We start from the raw sequence: 13,109 nt of genomic DNA on the forward strand, positions 1-13,109 counted from the left end.
TGCCTCCACCACAGTCATGAATCCCACCCCACAACCATCTTCCAGCCAAATATCTAACAGTTGAGAAGCCCGCTATAACATAATGCAGCTGCTTTCTTTTTTTGCTCAGAAGAAAACTCAGCTGCCCAACTCTTTATTGCTGAGGGTCTTGAGAGACAGCACTGTTTTAATTGCTGCTCCCTTTTTAGTAGGAACACCACTTCCAGGCAGAGCTGCCTGGTGCTCTTTCTGCACTGCAGGCCCAGGGCCATAGATGCCCTATATTTTTTGCAGCACTTCAGTTCCTCCTGAGCTGCATTCCCAGAGAGGAGGATCTCTGAAGCTCTAAGCAGCAAGTCCTCATGCCTGCAAGCGGCACTGCCAAGCTATCCTGTCCTGAGCACACCGTTATTTCTAGAGCACTTCCAAGGTGCTCCTTCTCAGAAAAGAGCAGCAAAAAAACAGGAACTCAGTCTACTTGCACTACATGGGCAACATGGCCTGCTGAAAATATACAAATGATAGGAATTGTCCTGTGTAGAATCACTGCTTTCTTTCATTAACTCAGTTCATTAAAATCAGTTCATTAATTACAAGAGACAACAACTCAAACTAGCATGTTCGTCTGAACACCCTTCTCCTTCTCTGGATGCCCTGTATGCAGCTGCTAGGAGCAAGCAGACCGCTCTGCAGCAAGTCTCAGCAGAGCCCTGCACAGAGGTCAGCTCCAATGCAGGAATGAAAAGCTGAAATTTAAGGTCTTGTCTCCTAGAAGAAAGTCATTTTCACACACACCCCCATTACCAGCATGAATTGACCCACATAAAGCACTGAATGGTCCAACAGAAAAGCAGGCCAGACCATGCACTGCTGTAACCCATGACTCCAGCAAAGAGAAAAGCACAGAGCACTTCCAGAGCTGGGCTGCCCCTTTCAGCACAGATAAACTAAGCCTGCAGACACTTTAATCCTTGGGGCCCATGCAGTCTAAGGAGGGCTGGAAAGTGCAGGCAGGTGGGCAGAGGGCAGACCTGGAAGGGGCAGGACATCACCAGCAGAGCTGCTGCAGAAAAGGCACATGCTCCTGCAGCACTGACCATCTGCTTGCTTTGGAAGCATCTCAGCAGTGATGTTTCATCTCCAGGACTCAAATCTCCCCACAAGATGACTGGCTCCTAGATCTGAGCTAGTCGTACCCAAGGCCCTGTACTCTGCAGGTACAAAACTACAGTGATTTCTTCTCTAGTGGCAGAGTTTTGCTCCTAAATTTAATCTTTTGTTTATTAAATGATAGTTTTTTTCTAACTTTGTGCTGTATATGGACCTCTGAAATTGCAAATTGCTCAAGTGTAGCTACATTATAAGCTGCAGCGTTGCCTACAGGTACGGGTGGGCCCTGTCACAGCTAACAGGGGTACCAGAGGCAGTATAGCCCAGAGCTCTCAGTACAGTCTGCGATAGAGACATATTATGAATATCAGCAATGATAATATATCATTCCTGATCTTTTCAAAAACATGAACTAATTCAATAAATGTCCTATTGCCTGGGAGATGCGACTTAAAAAGTAATATGATAAACTAAACAACAAATCAAGATTAGGCAGCCCTCACAGCAGAATTTAGGGGTCTCACCATCATACTTCTTCCATTTCCTTTCTAGCTGCTCCTTCTCTGTAACTGACAATTTACTAAAGAAAAGACACTAAATCTTTTCTTATTTTGTGACAACCCCAGTAGCTTTGCACACTGGAATAATGTAAGGGACTCCTTGAGAATCCAAGTGGCTGATTCTTTAACACAGGCTTAGCCCAAGTATTTGATGAATGGTCTAGGTACAGAAAGGGAGGGAGGAATATGACCAGTTACATGGGGAAAAAAAAAAAAGTGAAAGGGGTTAAAGAGGTTAAAAACCTTATTTTCTCTATAATTAGAGGTCTTAATCAGCATCACTTTTTATGGGAAGAAATCTCCTAGAACTGTCAATATTAAAGAGTGGACTTCAGAAGCCTGTTTTGTCTCCTTAGCTGAGAATATTGATAACACTGAGGAGGGCAGACCTGCATTTCAGCCTGCCCACAGAGCACTATGGAGAACTTTGTTGCAATGAAAGAAAATTAAAGCATCCTCTGGATTTGTCCTCAGAAAGTTGAAGTGTGGACGCTTTATAGTTATCAAGGCACACAGCATACAGTTTTGGAGTAATCTGGCATTAAAAAAAAAAAAAAAAAAGCTGAGCTTTCATCTGCAGAACATCTGGAAAATTCCAAAGGTTTTTCTTAGCAAAACTCTGATCTGAGAAATTAGGACACACTGTATTTGTGGCCTCCAGACGTGGAAATGCCATTCAAAAAATGAATATAAGGGTTACCTAGACCCTGGAAACAGTTTGAGCAGGGTCATCCAGAGCTTTGTTAGTAATCTTTCAAGAAAATTGCCATTAGGGTTTAGGAACCTATGCTGACAAGATGTGCAGCTGAACCCTTGACAGTTTGGGAGTTTTGTTTGTTTGTTTTTTGATAATGGGGGTGGCAGGAGATGCTTCCCTGCCTAGAGACATAGATTAGCCACCATCTGAGCAGTGAGAAACAAGAGCAGCACTTTATCCTGCTCAGGAAGCAGCTTCTGCTGCCCCAGAGCAGGGTAACTGGGAGAAGGGGGTGGGACATCCCAGGCTGATTTTCCCTGAGCTTGATGCCATCAAGTGGCTCCTTCTTCCTCCTTTGGTCTCTCCCTGTGCTGGGGCATCTCCTTCCCCACAGGAGGTCTTGGTCTCTTCCCAAGCAGCATTAGCAGTCCATTTCCAGGTGCTGAGTTGGGGTGGGCAAGAGAAATGCAGCCTGGTAGAGGGAGAGGACTCAGTACTCAGCCCTGATTTCAGCTTAGAAAAATTCACATCACCTCACTGGAAAAGGAGGAGGAGAAGCATTTGTCCCAAAGAACCATGAAGTCTCCATAACATGTGAATAGCAGCTGAGCTCTTCACCCATGTCTAAGTCACACCCCTGCAAGTCTTTGAGACCTGCTTAGCCATGCTGTAATGGTGGTGAGAAATATTATTTCCACTATTCATCTAAATTGGTCAAATTCCTACTCATCCGAAATACCCACCTTGTCTGAAAAAGCTTCCTGGTGATGGGCAGAAGCTGTAGAGATGCATGTGGATTTCTGAACAAAATATGCTGCTGTGCACCAGGTCATACATGACCCACCAGCTCCTTGTCCCCCATCACTACCAAGAACCAAGGTGCAACTGCCTAGAGCTCATTTTGATCCTGCCCTGCCTGGAGCTAAACGCTGTTCAGACAGCTCCTGGCTGTCCACTGCCAACGCCACAGACACAGGCACTTGAAAAAAAGCCAAACTAACAAATCACTCATCCAAGTGCAGTTGCATCCTTAGTTTATTCTGATACCAAATAATGAGAATAGGCACAGAGCATTCATGCCAGTTATTTCTGCATATTACAGATAGAAGATCAAGTACGCAGAACAATACTGAGCCAGGCAGAAATATCTCCTGCTTTGGCACGTGAACAGTAAGGAGAACAGAGAGCAGAACAACTCAGCAGCAAAGCTGAGGTGAATCACCACGTTTAGCAGCCACATTTAGTGGTCAGAATTGCCCTGGGGTCTGTGGTGTCAGGAGACAACTGACCCAATCCTGCATCGACTGTGCAAGGAACCCAACAGAGCAAGGATGAAGAGTGCAGTTGTGGCAGAACTGTCCAAGAAATTAGTTTACAGCAGGAGTGATCAATGGCACAGGAAAATGCTCAGATCACCATGCACCCATCATAAGATTTCTTTTTTAAAGTAAAAATGGAATAGCTATTTTAAAAATTAATAATTACACATGCACACAAACAATTAAACCATAAAATTCACTTATAATCAACCGATTAACTTGATGAGCCTCATGTGAAAAATGGTAGGAGGGAGAATGAAAACTTACATCTCCTTTTCCCACCCAAATTCACTTGCTGCTTTTACTTGCTGCATCTTTAATAAACCCTTGTAGGACAGATTTTTCCCCCACCTTGATGGCAAAGCACATAGCACTTTTTATGATTATCAGAATGAATTAACAATAAAATCTTTTTTATTACAATCTGATGAATACTTGTTCTCCTTTACTGGCAAGATACCATAACATTGACTACAGCCTGAACTGCAATTTAATCCTCATAGAAATTAAGCCTTTAAACTCCAGCATAACCACCAGTTCCACTAGGTTGGTGCTCTCAACAGTTCTCTTTCCTGCAAAGCTGAAGTACCTCGAAACACTCGTCTGGCAAAGTGATGGAACTTCAGTCTTCCACTGCCGAGGAACACCACATGGAAGGACTATAATGCAGAAAAATATCCTTACACTGTTGCTTGCACATCCCATAAAAAACAGCTTGAACCCCTACACAGTGAACTGTTTTCAATCTAGCACACTAAAAATACTTAACTTCCCTAAAAGCAAGAATAATGTATTTATTTTTGAAACTCCACCACTCTAAATATAGTAGACAGTTAATGAAAAAAAAAATATTGTAAAAACATTCCAACTCTGTCCCCAGGCATCCAAAATTTCAGACTGGGAGAAGGCCAGAAACAGGGACTATGTCCACTCCAAAGGCACCCTGTCTACTCCAGAGGCACCACACCACCCCCATAACAATCAGGTACTCTTTTGCTTACCAGGATCTAGATCAATCTCCAGGCAACATCATTTAAGAATAAAGCACCTTTTCTGGACTTAGCAACAGCCATTTCTATTGTGATTACTTAAAATGATAGTTCATTGAAAGATTCCTAATCTTTCACAAATGAGTCACTAACTCTTGCAGCTCTATAAAGTCATTCAGTGCAGAAAACTCTTACACTATAGGATCATGCAGATGCAATCATTCTCCATCAGAAACTTTCAGGAACAAGAGCTCTTACTGGCAAGACTTGGCAAGTAAATCCCCGTGCAACTCCAGCCTCTCAGCCTCCACTGGTAGCATAACACAGTGGGCAGTCCAGGAGCTTCCGTGCAAAACAGCCGCTCCTCCATGCCTTGTCATGCTGAGACCTTTTTCATTCATTGTCAGGATTTCAATATCAGGATTTCAGCATTCCTCTCATGTCGGGTGTTAAGCACCAAGGTAGTGTAAGAAGACAAGAAAAGCAGCTTGACCTGCTCATTAATTTAAGGTCATCATATTGAAATAAAGACAGGTGGGGTGGTAAGGAGCTCTAGCAGCAGTGATCTCGTGGCAGGCACCTGTTATCCCCTTGGCAACAGGGCCAATTTATATTGATTACAAGATTGCAAGATGCTGAGAGTACTTGACTCCAGCTGAAGGTGATGAGGGTTGGGGGGATCTGCTTTACAGAACCACAGAGGGATTTAGGGAACTCAGATCACATCATCCCACCTTCAGTATGTCTGAGATCTGTAGAAGGCCAAGGAGGCTCCTGATTTCTAGATCACATCCCACAAAAGAAAATGAGATTTAGAGAGTTTTTATATTGTATAAGATCCCCCAGGACTGCTAATAAAGGTCACAGCAAGATTAAAAAGAAGAGGAAAAAAAAATACTTAGCACACAATTCTCTTGTGCATACAGCTCCTCTACAAGTCTTTCTTCTACAACATACTTTTCTCCATGGAAAGAGAATGGGAAATAGTTCTATGTGACAATTAAAATCATATTGCCTAATGAAAATGTCTACAGGTTATTTCAGTGCTGTGAAAACTGCGTAGGCTAAAATAACCACCGTGGTAGGCCCCTAAGTCCCAGGTTTTAAATCCCTTCATACAACTACTTGCAGTCTGAGCCTCCAGAGACTCCAGTGCTGATAAACATCACTGTTAACACAGGCTTTTTATGCTCTGCAACCCAGCTCTTTGCTGCCTGAGGATGCTCACTCAGCAAGGCGTCCCTGCCCCAGTTGAGCATGGGGCAAGCCCAGGTCCCAGTCCCACACGCAGCTCCCTGAGCATGCACGAGACTCTCCTGGTCCCCCCACACAGCTCCCTGACCATGCATGAGGTCTCCCTTGGTGCCTGCCCTGGGCTGGACAGCAGGATGATCCTGCATCCCCAAGGATGGAGAGGCAGCTTTTTCCTACCTGGAAATGGCTCTGGGAGCCACAGAGAAAGCCATCAGAGTGATGGAAGGGAGCAGAGCCAGAAGGGCAGGAGAGCTTGAGGTTCACTTTATCCTTGCAGGCAGGGAGCAGCTTGCAGGGGAGGGCAGTTGTGTCTCATAGGGTCGTTTGATGGCTCTCACAAATGGCTGGGAAGCTCTGTAATAGTGGCTGAAGCGGAAGCTTGTTTTCCCTGATTTCTATTCTCTAGGTCTCAAGGAATATTTAGGAAAAAGCACCTCCTCTGCTCTGTCACCATTACACCCTTAAATGCAGTAGAATTTCTCTCTAAAGACTGCCATGTAAGCAGCCTCACTGCATTTGGAAATTTGGCTTGTCCAATGACAGACCTTGGACCGCCATGTCCTCCTTAGATGGGGGCAGCAGCTGTGCTCTCAGAGCTCTGCTTCGCCCACAGCCACTCTTGTCACACTGCTGAATGCAAGCTTTGAAGCCTAGCTTTATTTCCCAATTTAGGCCTTCCAACATTCCCTCTCTTTGTGTTTTCTCCAAGGGCATTTATTTTTTCCTGTGCTCAGAGAGAAACCAAGATGCAGATTTAACACGGCTTGCTGTTCAAGAGCAAAGATCTGATTTCATTAAACTCCTCTCTGAAGAGTGGTGCCAAGGAGAAGAGCAACATTTCATACCTCTCAGCTGTGGCAGGAGGTGTTACAGCTAATTATTTTCAAGTAACAACCTGGGATTAAGTCCTTCTGCTATTTACAAGGGGAAAAACCTGCTTCTCATTCTTAGAGCAGTATAAATAATGTTGGTTGAAAGGAAAACATGGGAGAAGATGGAGGAAAAATGAAACATGGATATTGCCAGGGTTTGTAGATCTCATAAATAGGAGGAGAAGAGTCATTCTGTTTCTCAGAAATTACCATTGTAAATTGTCATTAAAAACAAGAGTTTCTGTAAACCAGAAGCCCAGGTACCCTCCCCTCCTTTGCTAGCTCTTCCATCTCTTGTGGAAGAGCTAATACTACAAAGCTAGGCCTGCTGGATATAAATTTCTCAGAGCACTAGGGTCATTTGGATCTGAGATTCTATTTTTGCCCAGTATGGAGGCAGGAGTCAGACATGAAGGTAAGACTGAGGTTTCTAAATCAAAACTCCCCTCCACATGTGGGATTGCAGGGCAGAGGAGGTTGTGATTTTGCTAAACACTTTGCAGCCTGTTTATTTCTGTTAAATCTGAGTGCAGAACAGAGTTAGCCTGGGTTGGGGGGGAAGATGGTTAAACGTGAGCTCAGCACTTGTGAGTCAGTCAAGTTTGGGAGAGCAAAGCAGTAGCTGAAAAGCAGAAGCATCGTTAGCTGAATCCAGCGTGTGTTACGTGTTCCATCTGTAATGGACCCATCCCTATTATTTTGGGTTGTCATCACATCCCATGTACTAGCTCACCATGCCCTATCCAGCAAGGCTCTTCATGCATCTAAAGCCATGGCAAGTGCCTTCACAGTGACAGGCTGGAGAAAGGCTCTCTATTCCTGCTATATGTATGCCAGGGCAAGCTTGAAATATTATTTACTCCCACATCTCCACATCTGCTCCCAGCCTCAGGCTCCTTGTTCTCTCCTGCTCAGAATGACTCTTCGATGGACAAATCCTCCCTTTAACAAAAATAATGAATAAAACAGTCACAAGGCCTAGCAAAGCCACATGCTATATTTTAGGCTTTACACCAGCCATTTAAGTCATCCTCGGAGGTCTTCCAGTACGGTTCCCACTGTGACCCTCCAGCTCCCAAAACAGCATCTGGAGGGCTCTACCTCTTGGTTCAATGCCATTTCTACCACAGCAGCTTAAAGGATAACTTAATTGAGTTTAAGACTCTAATTATGCCACAAATTGGTCTGAGAGCATCACACTAAACCAGCTTAAAGGTTGTCCCATTACTGACACTGGTACAGATTTGTGTGGCAATGATCTCACCATCACCCTAAACTACTTAAGATTTGCCTGAATTTGTAGGTGGCCTTAGCAGAGCTGCGACCAGCCCACACAGTGATGAAATGCTAAGTGATACGATGGCTACGGGAGCATACATGTGCATCATCCTCCTGCCTACAGAGTAAACACGACTTGCTCTCAGAAACACAAAGGTTTGCTTTGGCATGGTGCACGCGCAGCAGGCACGGACAGCAATGAATCAGGGAGAGATGTTTCTAGAGAAACATCTCTAAGATGTTAAGAGAAGACAAGAGAAGAGAGATTAAGAGAAGATTAAGAGAAGAGAGATTAAGAGAAGACAAACTGGGTTTAAAAGGAACAGATGGAAAAAAAGAGGGGTTTGCAGGACAAGCTAGGGGAAAGCTATCACACTCAGGAAAGTAAAAGCCCCAATCCCTAATGGACAGAGAAAAGCAAATGCTCCAGTTCTCCCTATCTCCTTCTTTTTGCTTTCTTCTTGCACCTGGATCCAGAAAAGAGAGCTAAGCAGCAGTGTGAGTGTGCAAATGATAGCCAAGGAAGAGAAGAGGTTCCTGCTAGCTAGTAGAAAACTAGTCCTATCATTAAGTAACAAAGGTCAACAGCCATTTATGATGTGAGGAAGTGGAAAATAAAAGGTCTGAGACAGTAAGGCTGGGAATGATAAATGAGAATTGCAATGAAAAGCGTCCAGCAGACCTAGAAAATAAACTCCAGACTCCTGCAAGCTCAGCAGGAGCTGCAGCGCGAGACCCCTGGCAAGAGGAGCTATTTTGTGCAGGAGAGGAATGCCAGGAATTCCTCGGCTCCGAGGCTGGGGCATCACAAGGAGAAGCAAAGGGCTGTTTCTCATCCTGGCACACTCAGCACTGCCCTGCTCACTTCAGGACTGACTCACAGCCAGGACTGCTAGACAGGAGCACAGTTACTGCAGTGAGTGAATTTCAGCTGTATAGCAAGGGAGAAGACTGAGAACAGAGGTGGGTTACTCGTACAAGAGATATCCACCTAAATCTCAATTTGTTTTAAATCATCTGCAGAAGAAATAATTTGTGATGGCATCAAACCATTACGTCATTAGCCATTCATCCTAAACTGAGGCCTACCCAAATTTCACTGCAGTATAAATAACAAACCTGCAAGCTCATTTTTGGCTCAGACGCATTTTTTTCTGCTAACAAAACATGGGAACCAGTGGCCTAGCACTTCCTTACATGGACTGAATTGAAGTTGCCCATTTTTTCCTCCTACACTGAGCAGAAGTCGATAAACAGCTATAGACAGGGCATCTAGATTTAGAAGGCTTTCCACGTCCCTCTGATTCTGTGCCGCCAGTGATTTTGTCATTTCCTAACTTCAGTTCATGTGCCACGCTGCCTTGTGGATTTATTGAAGCCAGGAGTTCACAGTTTTGAATTAGATTCAGAAGACAGCTTATAGATGCTGTAGAAATCAGAAAATGAAGAAGCAGGATAGGCAGATACTCCTAGAGAGAAAAGCTCGTGTCCTCTCTCTGAAGAGCTTTCAGCTTTGGTTCTACAAATCATGGTGAGCAGTTTGTTCTCTATCAAATGCTCAAGTCTCACTCTCTGCTTTTGGTATTTTTTCTTCCTAAAACTAGTCTTGCTGTATTTGGGAACCCTTTCTTTCATCTCTATTACACTGTTAGACTTCAGTTAGACTACACTTCAGATGCAGTGGCCTACTGTGACCCCACCTGCTCAAGTCCTTTTTTTTTTTTTTTTCATTACCAGACCATCCAGAGCATTAATGTCTTGGAAGCTAGGATGTGCAGTTCTGAATAGCTTACCTCCAAATCTCCTTATACATCTGTACTTTTTGATCATTACTCCCTGTATTTCCCATTTGTAAGTTGGAAAGAAGAGCCAGCTAGAGAGTAGAGTACTTCAAAGATCAATCTGTATGAAAACTTTAAATTTCTTCCTTAGGGAAAGAAAAAAAAAAGGCTCATAATCTTTCTTTAAACTCTATATGCAGTTCAGGAAATCATGTTGGTAGAAAAACCCATAACCATTTTAGCTTCTATTCTTGAAATGGACAAGTCATTGGGAGCCTACCTGCTCTGTGGCATTTAGACAGGACAGGGTGATCTACACTGTGCCCTTCCCAACTGCAGGGGAGAGTGGCTCTCAGCCTTGGAAAACAGAAATAGCAAGGGCCATTGATAGACACATAGATCAAGTTATGAAAACAGTTTGCTTTTTTTGAAAACAAAAGCTGAACTGAAACCATTCCCACCTTGGGCCACATTGAAAGGCTTTTGTTGGGGGGCTGGGTGTTTATTTTTGTATTTCTTCCCGAGCAGGTGAGAATATTTGGGAAGTAGCAAGTTCCACTTGTCTACAAATTCCCTTGGGCCACCTGTCTTTTTGTGGAAGCCCTTGGCCGGGAGAGCAGAACGCAGTGCTCAAACACCCTGCGAGGAGGCAAGCGGAGAGCGCACGCATGCCAAGGTCACCTCCTCGGTGGCGCGTGGCACATCCCAGCTGCACTGCCGTGAAATAAAACCTCCCCGTCATGGAAGACACCACTCATGGTTTTTTAAGAGCTATAAAAATCCAGAACAGGCATAGATGAACTAAAGCAGCTCACAGAGAAGAGCTGCATATCGGTCCTGGTGGCGGGTGTCTGAAGGGCATGGAGGCAGCAGGACAGCAAAATGCCCGGGGCAGAGCTGGTTATCCCATTTCAGCTCCAGTCGCCTCCAGGTCTGTACGAGGGCAGTGCAGGTGGTTTGCAACCAAGGAGTCACTCAGCACCTTGTGAGGGAGCGGCAGGGCCCGTATCGAGAGGCGCAAGTGCCATAAGGAAGCTTTTCCTCATGACTTACCCGAATCTCCCTTCTTGACATTGTCATCACTTTCTGTTCTTGCTAGAGTGTGCTAGAAAACTGATCATGAAACTACTTTTTCCCACCATTTTATATATTAATCTCCTTGTCCCTCAGTCCTTCATTTCCTCGACACGGGACAAATCAGGTTCTTTCGGGCGTCCCTCTCCAGCCACATTTCCCTGTTGTGTCCCTGGAGAGCACAACCCTCACCTGCCAGCCGGCTGGGAGATCCAGCTCCTTAACCCATCTGGGCTTACCCACCTTCTGGCCTCTCTATGCAGAGCTACTACACTGGGAAGCTGGTAGGAAGCCCCTGCTATATTGCACTACAAATGGAAACCTCAGCAGCAGTGGAGCCGGATTGGGGTGTGTGGTGTTAACAGAACACAGCCCTGCCAAAAAAGCCCTAATTTCTATTTACAGGTCAGAGAAAAAAAGATACCTGGGTATTTTTGAGGGTCTAATATTACCATCTAGTGGTAATCACCTAGGGCTACCACGCTGAGAACATCTTATAGTGGATTTATAGCAACTTTCTTATCTCATGAATAAAATTTGTTTAAGAGATGGGCAGTTTAATCTGATATTTTCCAGTCTAAGGACTTCTCCAGTTCTAATCTTCTTCCTAGGATAGATTCCCTTTGTTGTATGGAGAAAAAAATTGCTGTGAAGCAGAGCTGGTCTCTAAGACATCAACAAAACGTTTTCAGATGCACAGCTGTACAACACCATCGAGTATCGTTACCCACACATCACAAAAGGACTGGAGAAGAAAAATGAAAGGCATAATTCTTGCAAACATATGGAAAATGTTATCCAAATAGCAAAAAGCTGACAACACTATACACACAAACTTACAGCTAAACTTTGGTCTCTCTATAGCCATTGCTAGACAAGAAGGGGTAAGGTTTTTTGTTTTGATTGCTTTTACAATAAACTTGAAAGATAATGTCACACTCATATCCCCTCAGCTTGCCACCAGCAGTTAAAGTGTCTCCTGCTCTTATTTATGGCTATAACTCTTAGACAGAACCAGGGCACAGAAATAAAGGCAAAAAGGCTAGGGGAGGGAAAGGCAATTGGCAGAGCTCAGCCAGCGCAGCGCAGTGTTGGGCATTTTTCAAAGGGGTTTTCACTGGAAAGGACTTTATGTTAATAAATGTGAGAGATGTGGCAGATCCCTATGGAGCCCACTGCAGGGACGAGCAGCCTCGCAGCGGAACAGCAACCTGCCTTCGCCACGCGCCTTTTTTTTTTTTTTCTTAAGCCTGCGTTTCCGGCAGCTGCCGTGTACCTTCTTCCCAGATACGTCACCTTTCCAGGGAAACACGTAAAGGCCTCGTCTCTTTTGCTCCTTAATCACCAAGCAATCTTTCCATTCTTTAAGCAAAGAAAGATAAAAGCAATACTTTATATGCTCCAGAGCTGAGGCTGGAGCTTTACTTGTGCAAGGTCTTCTTGTTACCTAGAAATGGCATCTCTATTTTACTGTAAAAGCCCTAATGCAGTCCTCTGCTTTTGCTCCATTTCAGAAGCTGTACCTCAGGTAGCATCACAGTGATGGTTAAGTGTGACCTCAGGGTGCAGCACTAACCTTGGTGCAGCCCATGTGCTGTCCTCCCCAGAGCCTGAAGGGAGGAGATCAAGGAGCTGACATATGGGATCAGACAAGAGGGACATCTAAATCATGACAGAAAACGGCACAGTGGTGAGGACCACTGGTGTTGTTGTTCTCCCTGGTGTGGCTGAAAGAGGCAGAGTCCGTATCTGTCCATCCCCATTCCCCAAAGGCATTTAGGCATGGGACTAGGACAGGAATGGGCAACAGCCTTTCCTCTTCTGCAAGGGGCGAAAAAAAAGAAAAAAGTGTTCCAGTGTTATGGCACTGCAGCATTCCCCAGGGAGCCAAAGCACCAGGCAGGTAGGTGCCCGTCCCCAGCATTAATGAGCACCAACCACAGGGAGCTGCCAGAAGCTCCCAGGGACACATCATCTTCAGTCCTGTGAGACGTGGATGTGACAGCGAGGACCTTTAAAGATGTCAGAGGAAGGAAATCAAGGCCCTGCAAATGCCAAGGCCATCAGCAGCCTAATTAATCCATCGAGGGGGATCTGCTGGGAAAGGCAGCACTAACTGCATCCTCCTGCCAGGGTGCCGAGAGGGCTGCACACCCCGGAGCAACACGCGAGTTCCTGCCCGGCTCCAAAAGGAGG

This window comes from Tinamus guttatus, unplaced genomic scaffold (assembly GCF_059628265.1).
Source record: "Tinamus guttatus ecotype Peru unplaced genomic scaffold, ASM5962826v1 Tinamus_guttatus_pri_ptg000676l, whole genome shotgun sequence".
Taxonomy (NCBI): Eukaryota; Metazoa; Chordata; class Aves; order Tinamiformes; family Tinamidae; genus Tinamus; species Tinamus guttatus.